We start from the raw sequence: 11,340 nt of genomic DNA, 5'->3' as shown, positions 1-11,340 counted from the left end.
CTGTCAACGGCCATCCTACGCTGAACGCGCCTTCTCTCGTCAGATCGCAGACTGATACCCAGCTTAGGGCCTGGTAAGTACCAGCATGGGAGACAGGCTGGGAATCCCGGGTGCAGTTGACATTTTAATCTGTTGCCGCCTTCCGCTCCGATTCGGAAAAGGATTTATTAATGCTTAAATGCACAGTATAAAGGTTGTGAAGCTGTCAACGGCCATCCTAAGCTGAACGCGCCTGCTCTCGTCAGATTGCAGACTGCTACCCAGCTTAGGGCCCGGTAAGTTCCAGCATGGGAGACTGGCTGGGAATCTCAGGTGTTGTTGAAATTTTGCTCTGTAGCCGCCTTCCGCTCCGATTCCAAAAAGGATTTATTGATGCTTAAATCCACAGTATACAAGGTGTGAAGCCGTCTACGGCTATCCTAAGCTGAATGTGCCTGTTCTTGTCAGATCGCACACTGCTGCCCGGCAAGTACAGGCATGGGAGACTGGCTGGCAATCCAAGGTGCTATTGACATTTTGCTCTGTTGTCGCCTTCCTCTCCGATTCCGAAAAGGATTTATTGATGCTTAAATGCACAGTATAAAAAACATGAAGCTGTCAATGGCCATCCTAAGCTGAACGCGCCTGCTCTCGTCAGATCGCAGACTGGTACAGATCTTAGGGCCCGGTAAGTACCGGCATGGGACACTGGCTGGAAATCCCGGCTGCCGTTGACATTTTGCTCTGTTGCCGCCTTCCGTTCCGATTCGGAAAAGGATTTATTGATGCTTAAATGCACAGTATAAAGGGCGTGAAGCTGTCAACGGCCATCCTAAGCTGAACGCGCCTGCTCTCGGCAGATCGCAGACTGCTACCCAGCTTAGGGCCTGGTAAGTACCAGCATGGGAGACTGGCTGGGAATCCCGGTTGCCGTTGACATTTTGCTCTGTTGCCGCCTTCCGTTCCGATTTCGAAAAGGATTTATTGATGCTTAAATGCACAGTATACAAAGTGTGAAGCTGTCAACGGCCATCCTAAGCTGAACGCGCCTGCTCTCGTCAGATCGCAGACTGCTACCCAGCTTAGGGCCTGGTAAATACCAGCATGGGAGACTGGCTGGGAATCCCGGGTGCAGTTGACATTTTAATCTGTTGCTGCCTTCCGCTCTGATTCGGAAAAGGATTTATTGATGCTTAAATGCACAGTATAAAGGGCGTGAAGCTGTCAACGGCCATCCTAAGCTGAACGCGCCTGCTCTCGTCAGATCGCAGACTGCTACCCAGCTTAGGGCCCGGTAAGTACTGGCATGGGAGACTGGCTGGGAATCCCGGGTGCCGTTGACATTTTGCTTTATTGATGCTTAAATCCACAGTATACAAGGTGTGAAGCTGTCGACGGCCATCCTAAGCTGAACGCGCCTGCTCTCGTCAGATCGCAGACTGCTACCCAGCTTAGGGCCTGGTAAGTACCAGCATGGGAGACTGGCTGGGAATCCCGGGTGCAGTTGACATTTTAATCTGTTGCCGCCTTCCGCTCCGATTCGGAAAAGGATTTATTGATGCTTAAATCCACAATATACAGGGTGTGAAGCTGTCAACGGCCATCCTAAGCCTGAACGTGCCTGCTCTTCTCAGATCGCAGACTGCTGCCCGGCAGTTACCGGCATGGGAGACTGGCTGGCAATCCAAGGTGCTATTGACATTTTGCTATATTGCCGCCTTCCTCTCCGATTAATAAAAGTAATTATTGATGCTTAAATCCACAATATACAAGGCGTGAAGATGTCAACGGCCATCCTAAGCTGAACGTGCCTGCTCTCGTCAGATCGCAGACTGCTACCCAGCTTAGGGCCCAGTAAGTACCGGCATGGGAGACTGGCTGGGAATCCCGGGTGCAGTTGACATTTTGCTCTGTTGCCGCCTTCCGTTCCGATTCCGAAAAGGATTTATTGATGCTTAAATTCACAGTATAAAAAGGATGAAGCTGTCAATGGCCATCCAAAGCTGAACGTGCCTGCTCTTGTCAGATTGCAGACTGCTACCCAGCTTAGGGCCCGGTAAGTACTGGCATGGGAGACTGGCTGGGAATCCCGGTTGCCGTTGACATTTTGCTCTATTGCTGCCTTCCGCTCCGATTCCGAAAAGAATTTATTGATGCTTAAATCCACAGTATAAAGAGCGTGAAGCTGTCAACGGCCATCCTAAGCTGAACGCGCCTGCTCTCGGCAGATCGCAGACTGCTACCCAGCTTAGGGCCTGGTAAGTACCAGCATGGGAGATTGGCTGGGAATCTCGGGTGCAGTTGACATTTTAATCTGTTGCCGCCTTCCGCTCCGATTCGGAAAAGGATTTATTGATGCTTAAATCCACAATATACTGAGTGTGAAGCTGTCAACGGCCATCCTAAGCCTGAACGTGCCTGCTCTTCTCAGATCGCAGACTGCTGCCCGGCAGTTACCGGCATGGGAGACTGGCTGGCAATCCAAGGTGCCATTGACATTTTGCTCTATTGCCGCCTTCCTCTCCGATTAATAAAAATAATTATTGATGCTTAAATCCACAATATACAAGGCGTGAAGACGTCAACGGCCATCCTAAGCTGAACGTGCCTGCTCTCGTCAGTACGCAGACTGCTACCCAGCTTAGGGCCCAGTAAGTACCGGCATGGGAGACTGGCTGGGAATCCCGGGTGCAGTTGACATTTTGCTCTGTTGCCGCCTTCCGTTCCGATTCCGAAAAGGATTTATTGCTGCTTAAATTCACAGTATAAAAAGCATGAAGCTGTCAATGGCCATCCTAAGCTGAACGCGCCTGCTCTCGTCAGATTGCAGACTGCTACCCAGCTTAGGGCCCGGTAAGTACTGGCATGGGAGACTGGCTGGGAATCCCGGTTGCCGTTGACATTTTGCTCTATTGCTGCCTTCCGCTCCGATTCCGAAAAGAATTTATTGATGCTTAAATCCACAGTATACAAGGTGTGAAGCTGTCGACGGCCATCCTAAGCTTAACGCGCCTGCTCTCGTCAGATCGCAGACTGGTACAGATCTTAGGGCCCGGTAAGTACCGGCATGGGACACTGGCTGGGAATCCCGGTTGCCGTTGAAATTTTGCTCTGTTGCCGCCTTCCGTTCCGATTCGGAAAAGGATTTATTGATGCTTAAATTCACAGTATACAGGGCGTGAAGCTGTCAACGGCCATCCTAAGCTGAACGCGCCTGCTCTCGTCAGATCGCAGACTGCTACCCAGCTTAGGTCCCGGTAAGTACCAGCATGGGAGACTGGCTGGGAATCCCAGGTGTCGTTGACATTTTGCTCTGTTGCCGCCTTCCGCTCCGATTCCGAAAAGGATTTATTGATGCTTAAATTCACAGTATACAGGGTGTGAAGATGTCGACGGCCATCCTAAGCTGAATGCGCCTGTTCTCGTCAGATCACAGACTGCTACCCAGCTTCGGGCCTGGTAAGTACCAGCATGGGAGACTGGCTGGGAATCCCTGGTGCAGTTGACATTTTGCTCTGTTTCTGCTCCGATTCCGAAAATTATTTATTGATGCTTAAATTCACAGTATACAAAGTGTGAAGCTGTCAACGGCCATCCTAAGCTGAACGCGCCTGCTCTCATCAGATCGCAGACTGCTACCCAGCTTAGGTCCTGGTAAGTACCAGCATGGGAGACTGGCTGGGAATCCCGGGTGCAGTTGACATTTTAATCTGTTGCCGCCTTCCGCTCCGATTCGGAAAAGGATTTATTGATGCTTACATCCACATTATACAGGGTGTGAAGCTGTCAACGGCCATCCTAAGCCTGAACTTGCCTGCTCTCCTCAGATCGCAGACTGCTGCCCGGCAGTTACCGGCATGGGAGACTGGCTGGCAATCCAAGGTGCCATTGACATTTTGCTCTGTTGCCGCCTTCCTCTCCGATTAATAAAAATATTTATTGATGCTTAAATCCACAATATACAAGGCATGAAGATGTCAACGGCCATCCTAAGCTGAACACGCCTGCTCTCGTCAGATCGCAGACTGCTACCCAGCTTAGGGCCCAATAAGTACCGGCATGGGAGACTGGCTGGGAATCCGGGGTGCAGTTGACATTTTGCTCTGTTGCCGCCTTCCGTTTCGTTTCCGATTCCGAAAAGGATTTATTGATGCTTAAATGCACAGTATAAAAAGCAGGAAGCTGTCAATGGCCATCCTAAGCTGAGCGCGCCTGCTCTCGTCAGATCGCAGACTGCTACCCAGCTTAGGGCCCAGTAAGTACCGGCATGGGAGACTGGCTGGGAATCCCAGGTGTTGTTGACATTTTGCTCTTTAGCCGCCTTCCGCTCTGATTCCGAAAAGGATTTATTGATGCTTAAATCCACAGTATACAAGGTGTGAAGCTGTCGACGGCCATCCTAAGCTTAACGCGCCTGCTCTCATCAGATCGCAGACTGGTACAGATCTTAGGGCCCGGTAAGTACCGGCATGGGACACTGGCTGGGAATCCCGGCTGCCATTGACATTTTGCTCTGTTGCCGCTTTCCGCTCCGATTCCGAAAAGGATTTATTGATGCTTAAATCCACAGTATACAGGGTGTGAAGATGTCTACGGCCATCCTAAGCTGAATGCGCCTGTTCTCATCAGATCGCAGACTGCTACCCAGCTTCGGGCCTGGTAAGTACCAGCATGGGAGACTGGCTGGGAATCCCAGGTGCAGTTGACATTTTGCTCCGATTCCGAAAATTATTTATTGATGCTTAAATCCACAGTATACAAAATGTGAAGCTGTCAACGGCCATCCTAAGCTGAACGCGCCTGCTCTCGTCAGATCGCAGACTGCTACCCAGCTTAGGGCCTGGTAAGTTCCAGCATGGGAGACTGGCTGGGAATCCCGGGTGCAGTTGACATTTTAATCTGTTGCCGCCTTCCGCTCCGATTCGGAAAAGGATTTATTGATGCTTAAATCCACAATATACAGGGTGTGAAGCTGTCAACGGCCATCCTAAGCTTGAACGTGCCTGCTCTCCTCAGATCGCAGACTGCTGCCCGGCAGTTACCGGCATGGGAGACTGGCTGGCAATCCAAGGTGCCATTGACATTTTGCTCTGTTGCCGCCTTCCTCTCCGATTAATAAAAATATTTATTGATGCTTAACCCCTTCCCGACCTATGACATACCTGTACGTCATGGGTGGCAAGGTGTTCCCGACCCATGACATACAGGTACGTCATGGACATTACTGCCGCTACTCGCGGCACCCCGCAGCGCCCGGAAAGATGGTGGCTATCACTGATAGCCAGCCATCTTACCGTGCGACCACGGGGGGTTTCGTCCCCCACCCCCCCCAGCGATCGCTGCTATCAGCTGGTCAAATCTGACTAGCTGATAGCAGCGTTTCGCTATCAGAATACTTAGCAGCGCGGTGTGTGAGTTCCGATCACGGGGATCGGGACACACACCGCTCTGCTAAGTGTCCCTGACCCGTCCCCCGGCGTCACTTACCCGTCGGAGCGGTGTCCCGAGCGGTCCCGGCGTCCTCCGTGCGGTCCCGACGTCCTCCAGGCGGTCCCGGCGGCGCTGCGTCCCGGAGGTGAGTTTCCGGCAGCAGTGCAGCATCTTCATTGGCAGCAGTGAGATCGCCGTAAAGCGATCTCACTGCTGCCTCTGAGAGTTTCAAAACTGCAACTCCCAGCATGCCCAGACAGCCTTTGGCTTTCTGGGCATGCTGGGAGTTGTAGTTTTGCAACATCTGGAGGTCCTCAGTTTGGAGACCACTGTATAATGGTCTCCAATCTGTGCTCTTCCAGATGTTGCAAAACTACAAATCTCAGCATGCTCAGTCTGTCCAGGCATGCTGGGAGTTGTAGTTCTCTAACATCTGGAAGAGCACAGATTGGAGACCATTATACAGTGATCTCCAAACTGTGGACCTCCAGATGTTGCAAAACTACAACTCCCAGCATGCCCAGACTGCCCAAGCATGCTGGAAGTTGTAGTTCGGCAACATCTGATCCTTCAGATATTGCCGAACTACAACTTCCAGCATGCCTTGGCAGTCTGGGCATGCTGGGAGTTGTAGTTTTGCAACATCTGGAGGCACACTAGTTGGGAAACATTGTCCGTTTCCTACCTCAGTGCCTCCAGCTGTTGCAATTGTTGCAAAACTATAACTCCCAGCATGCACTGACAGACCATGCATGCTGGGAGTTGTAGTTTTGCAACAGCTGGAGGCACACTGGTTTGGAAACACTAAGTTTGGTTGCAACACTTGAAAGTTTATTACTTAACTTAGTGTTTCCAAACCAGTGTTCCTCCAGCTGTTGCAAAACTACAACTCCCAGCATGCACGGACAGCCAAAGGGCATGCTCGGAGTTTGCAACAGCTGGATGTTTGCCCCCTCCCCCCAATGTGAATGTACAGGGTACACTCACATGGGCGGAGGTTTACAGTGAGTGCTGGAAGTTTGAGATGGCGCAAATTTTGCGCTGCAGCTCAAACTTCCAGCGGCAAACTTGCTGTGAACCTCTGCCCATGTGACTGTACCCTAAAAACACTACACTACACTGACACTAACCTAAAATAAAAAGTAAAAAACACTACATATACACATACCCCTACACAGCCCCCCTCCCCCCAAAAAATGAAAAACGTCTGGTACGCTACTGTTTCCAAAACGGAGCCTCCAGCTGTTGCAAAATAATAACTCCCAGTATTGCCGGACAGCCATTGACTGTCCAGGCATGCTGGGAGTTTTGCAACAGCTGGAGGCACCCTGTTTGGGAATCACTGGCGTAGAATACCCCTATGTCCACCCCTATGCAAATCCCTAATTCAGGCCTCAAATGCGCATGGCGCTCTCTCACTTTGGAGCCCTGTCGTATTTCAGGGCAACAGTTTTGGGACACATATGGGGTATCGCCGTACTCGGGAGAAATTGCCTTACAAATTTTGGGGGGCTTTTTCTTCTTTAACCCCTTATGAAAAGGTGAAGTTGGGGTCTACACCAGCATGTTAGTGTAAAAAAATAATTTTTTTACACTGACATGCTGGTGTTGCCCTATACTTTTCATTTTCACAAGAGGTAAAAGGGAAAAAAGACCCTCTAAATTTGTAACGCAATTTCTCCCGAGTACGGAGATACCCCATATGTGGGCGCAAAGTGCTCTGGGGGCACACAACAAGGCCCAGAAGGGAGAGTGCCCCATGTACATTTGAGGCGATTTGCACAGGGGTGGCTGATTGTTACAGCAGTTCTGACAAACGCAAAACAATAAATATCCATATGTGACCCCATTTTGGAAACTACACCCCTCACGGAATGTAATAAGGGGTGCAGTGAGCATTTACACCCCACTGGTGTATGACAGATTTTTGGAACAGTGGTCTGTGAAAATGAAAAATAAAATTTTTGATTTGCACAGTCCACCGTTTCAAATATCTGTCAAACGCCAGTGGGGTGTAAATACTCACTGCACCCCTTATTACATTCCATGAGGGGTATAGTTTCCAAAATGGGGTCACATGTGGGGGGGTCCACTGTTCTGGCACCATAGGGGCTTCCTAAATGGGACATGCCCCCCAAAAACCCTTTCAGAAAAACTCACTCTCCAAAATCCCATTGTCGCTCCTTCCCTTCTGAGCCCTCTACTGCGCCCACCGAACATTTTACATACGCATATGAGGTATTTCCTTACTCGAGAGAAATTGGGTTACAAATTTTAGGGTGATTTATCTCCTTTACCCCTTGTAAAAATTAAAAAATTGGGTCTACAAGAAAATGCGAGTGTAAAAAATGAAGATTTAGAATTTTCTCCTTCACTTTGCTGCTATTCCTGTGAAACACCTAAAGGGTTAAAACACTTACTGAATGTCATTTTGAATACTTTGGGGGGTGCAGTTTTTATAATGGGGTCATTTATGGGGTATTTCTAATATGAAGATCCTTAAAATCCACTTCCAACCTGAACTGGGCCCTGAAAAATTACGATTTTGAAAATCTTGAGAAAAATTTGAAAATTGCTGCGGAACTTTGAAGCCCTCTGATGTCTTCCAAAAGTAAAAAACTTGTCAATTTTTTAATGCAAACACAAAGTAGACATATTGTATATGTGAATCAATATGTAATTTATTTGGAATATCCATTTTCCTTTCAAGCAGAGACTTTCAAAGTTAGAAAAATGCTAAATTTTCAAAATTTTCATGAAATTTTTAGATTTTTTACCAAGAAAGGATACAAATATCAGTGAAATTTTACCGATAAAATAAAGTAGAATATGTCACGAAAAAACAATCTCGGAATCAGAATGATAAGTAAAAGCATTCCAAAGTTATTAATGTTTAAAGTGACAGTGGTCAGATTTTCAAAAAATGCCCAGGTCATGAAGGTGAAAATGGGCTGGGTCATGAAGGGGTTAAATCCACAATATACAGGGTGTGAAGCTGTCAACGGCCGTCCTAAGCTGAACGCGCCTGCTCTCGTCAGATCGCAGACTGTTACCCAGCTTAGGGCCCAGTAAGTACCGGCATGGGAGACTGGCTGGGAATCCCGGGTGCAGTTGACATTTTGCTCTGTTGCCGCCTTCCGTTCCGATTCCAAAAAGGATTTATTGATGCTTAAATGCACAGTATAAAGGGCGTGAAGCTGTCAACGGCCATCCTAAGCTGAACGCGCCTGCTCTCGTCAGATCGCAGACTGCTACCCAGCTTAGGGCCCGGTAAGTACCAGCATGGGAGACTGGCTGGGAATCCCAGGTGTTGTTGACATTTTGCTCTTTAGCCGCCTTTTGCTCTGATTCCGAAAAGGATTTATTGATGCTTAAATCCACAGTATCCACAGTATACAGGGTGTGAAGCCGTCTACGGCTATCCTAAGCTGAATGTGCCTGTTTTTGTCAGATCGCAGACTGCTGCCCGGCAAGAACGGGCATGGGAGACTGGCTGGCAATCCAAGGTGCTCTGTTGCCGCCTTCCTCTCCGATTCCGAAAAGGATTTATTGATGCTTAAATGCACAGTATAAAAATCATGAAGCTGTCAATGGCAATCCTAAGCTGAACGCGCCTGCTCTCGTCAGATTGCAGACTGCTACCCAGCTTAGGGCCCGGTAAGTACTGACATGGGAGACTGGCTGGGAATCCCGGGTGCCGTTGACATTTTGCTCTATTGCTGCCTTCCGCTCCGATTCCGAAAATAATTTATTGATGCTTAAATCCACAGTATACAAGGTGTGAAGCTGTCGACGGCCATCCTAAGCTTAACGCGCCTGCTTTCGTCAGATCGCAGACTGGTACAGAACTTAGGGCCCGGTAAGTACCGGCATGGGACACTGGCTGGGAATCCCGGCTGCCGTTGACATTTTGCTCTGTTGCCGCCTTCCGTTCCGATTCCGAAAAGGATTTATTGATGCTTAAATGCACAGTATACAAAGTGTGAAGCTGTCAACGGCCATCCTAAGCTGAACGCGCCTGCTCTCGTCAGATCGCAGACTGCTGCCCGGCAGTTACCGGCATGGTAGACTGGCTGGCAATCCAAGGTGCCATTGACATTTTGCTCTGTTGCCGCCTTCTTCTCCGATTAATAAAAATATTTATTGATGCTTAAATCCACAATATACAAGGCGTAAAGATGTCAACGGCCATCCTAAGCTGAACGCGCCTGCTCTCGTCAGATCACAGACTGCTACCCAGCTTAGGGCCCAGTAAGTACCGGCATGGGAGACTGGCTGGGAATCCAGGGTGCAGTTGACATTTTGCTCTGTTGCCGCCTTCCGCTCCGATTCGGAAAAGGATTTATTGATGCTTAAATGCACAGTATAAAGGGCGTGAAGCTGTCAACGGCCATCCTAAGCTGAACGCGCCTGCTCTCGTCAGATCGCAGACTGCTACCCAGCTTAGGGCCCGGTAAGTACCAGCATGGGAGACTGGCTGGGAATCCCAGGTGTTGTTGACATTTTGCTCTGTAGCCGCCTTGCGTTCCGATTCCGAAAAGGATTTATTGATGCTTAAATCCACAGTATACAGGGTGAGAAGCCGTCTACTGCTATCCTAAGCTTAATGTGCCTATTCTTGTCAGATCGCAGACTGCTGCCCGGCAAGTACGGGCATGGGAGACTGGCTGGCAATCCAAGGTGCTATTGACATTTTGCTCTGCTGCCGCCTTCCTCTCTGATTCCGAAAAGGATTTATTGATGCTTAAATGCACAGTATAAAAAGCATGAAGCTGTCAATGGCCATCCTAAGCTTAACGCGCCTGCTCTCGTCAGATCGCAGACGGCTACGCAGCTTAGGGCCCAGTAAGTACTGGAATGGGAGACTGGCTGGGAATCCCGGGTGCAGTTGACATTTTGCTCTGTTGCCGCCTTCCGTTCCGATTCCGAAAAGGATTTATTGATGCTTAAATGCACAGTATAAAAAGCATGAAGCTGTCAATGGCCATCCTAAGCTTAACGCGCCTGCTCTCGTCAGATCGCAGACTGGTACAGATCTTAGGGCCCGGTAAGTACCGGCATGGGACACTGGCTGGGAATCCCGGCTGCCGTTGACATTTTGCTCTGTTGCCGCCTTCCGTTCCGATTCCGAAAAGGATTTATTGATGCTTAAATGCACAGTATAAAAAGCATGACGCTGTCAATGGCCATCCTAAGCTGAACGCGCCTGCTCTCGTCAGATTGCAGACTGCTACCCAGCTTAGGGCCTGGTAAGTACTGGCATGGGAGACTGGCTGGGAATCCCGGGTGCAGTTGACATTTTAATCTGTTGCCGCCTTCCGCTCCGATTCGGAAAAGGATTTATTGATGCTTAAATCCACAGTATACAGGGTGTGAAGCTGTCAACGGCCATCCTAAGCTGAACGTGCCTGCTCTCGTCAGATCGCAGACTGCTACCCAGCTTAGGGCCTAGTAAGTACTGGCATGGGAGACTGGCTGGAAATCCCTGATGCCGTTGACATTTTGCTCTATTGCTGCCTTCCGGTCCGATTCCGAAAAGAATTTATTGATGCTTAAATCCACAGTATACAAGGTGTGAAGCTGTCGACGGCCATCCTAAGCTTAACGCGCCTGCTCTCATCAGATCGCAGACTGGTACAGATCTTAGGGTCCGGTAAGTACCGGCATGGGACACTGGCTGGGAATCCCGGCAGCCGTTGACATTTTGCTCTGTTGCCGTCTTCCGTTCCGGTTCCGATTCCGAAAAGGATTTATTGATGCTTAAATGCACAGTATACAAAGTGTGAAGCTGTCAACGGCCATGCTAAGCTGAACGCGCCTGCTCTCGTCAGATCGCAGACTAATACCCAGCTTAGGGCCTGGTAAGTACCAGCATGGGAGACTGGCTGGGAATCCCGGGTGCAGTTGACATTTTGCTCTTTTTCTGCTCCG

At 49.4% G+C, this 11,340-nt stretch overlaps 5 pseudogenes; all 5 read left to right on the top strand.

Annotated features, from left to right (window-relative positions):
* The first annotated feature begins 1,202 nt into the window (after positions 1–1,202).
* Positions 1,203–1,322, top strand: LOC130318676 (5S ribosomal RNA; annotated as a pseudogene).
* Positions 1,323–3,165: 1,843 nt separating this feature from the next.
* On the top strand, positions 3,166–3,285 carry LOC130352733 (5S ribosomal RNA; annotated as a pseudogene).
* An 82-nt stretch (positions 3,286–3,367) lies between these two features.
* Positions 3,368–3,487, top strand: LOC130352082 (5S ribosomal RNA; annotated as a pseudogene).
* A 5,121-nt stretch (positions 3,488–8,608) lies between these two features.
* Positions 8,609–8,728, top strand: LOC130319426 (5S ribosomal RNA; annotated as a pseudogene).
* A 1,063-nt stretch (positions 8,729–9,791) lies between these two features.
* On the top strand, positions 9,792–9,911 carry LOC130319415 (5S ribosomal RNA; annotated as a pseudogene).
* Positions 9,912–11,340: the final 1,429 nt, after the last annotated feature.

The sequence above is a fragment of the Hyla sarda genome, chromosome 1, assembly GCF_029499605.1.
Source record: "Hyla sarda isolate aHylSar1 chromosome 1, aHylSar1.hap1, whole genome shotgun sequence".
Taxonomy (NCBI): Eukaryota; Metazoa; Chordata; class Amphibia; order Anura; family Hylidae; genus Hyla; species Hyla sarda.
Note: the sequence above shows the minus strand (reverse complement) of the source record. Positions and strands in the feature narration are given on the sequence as shown.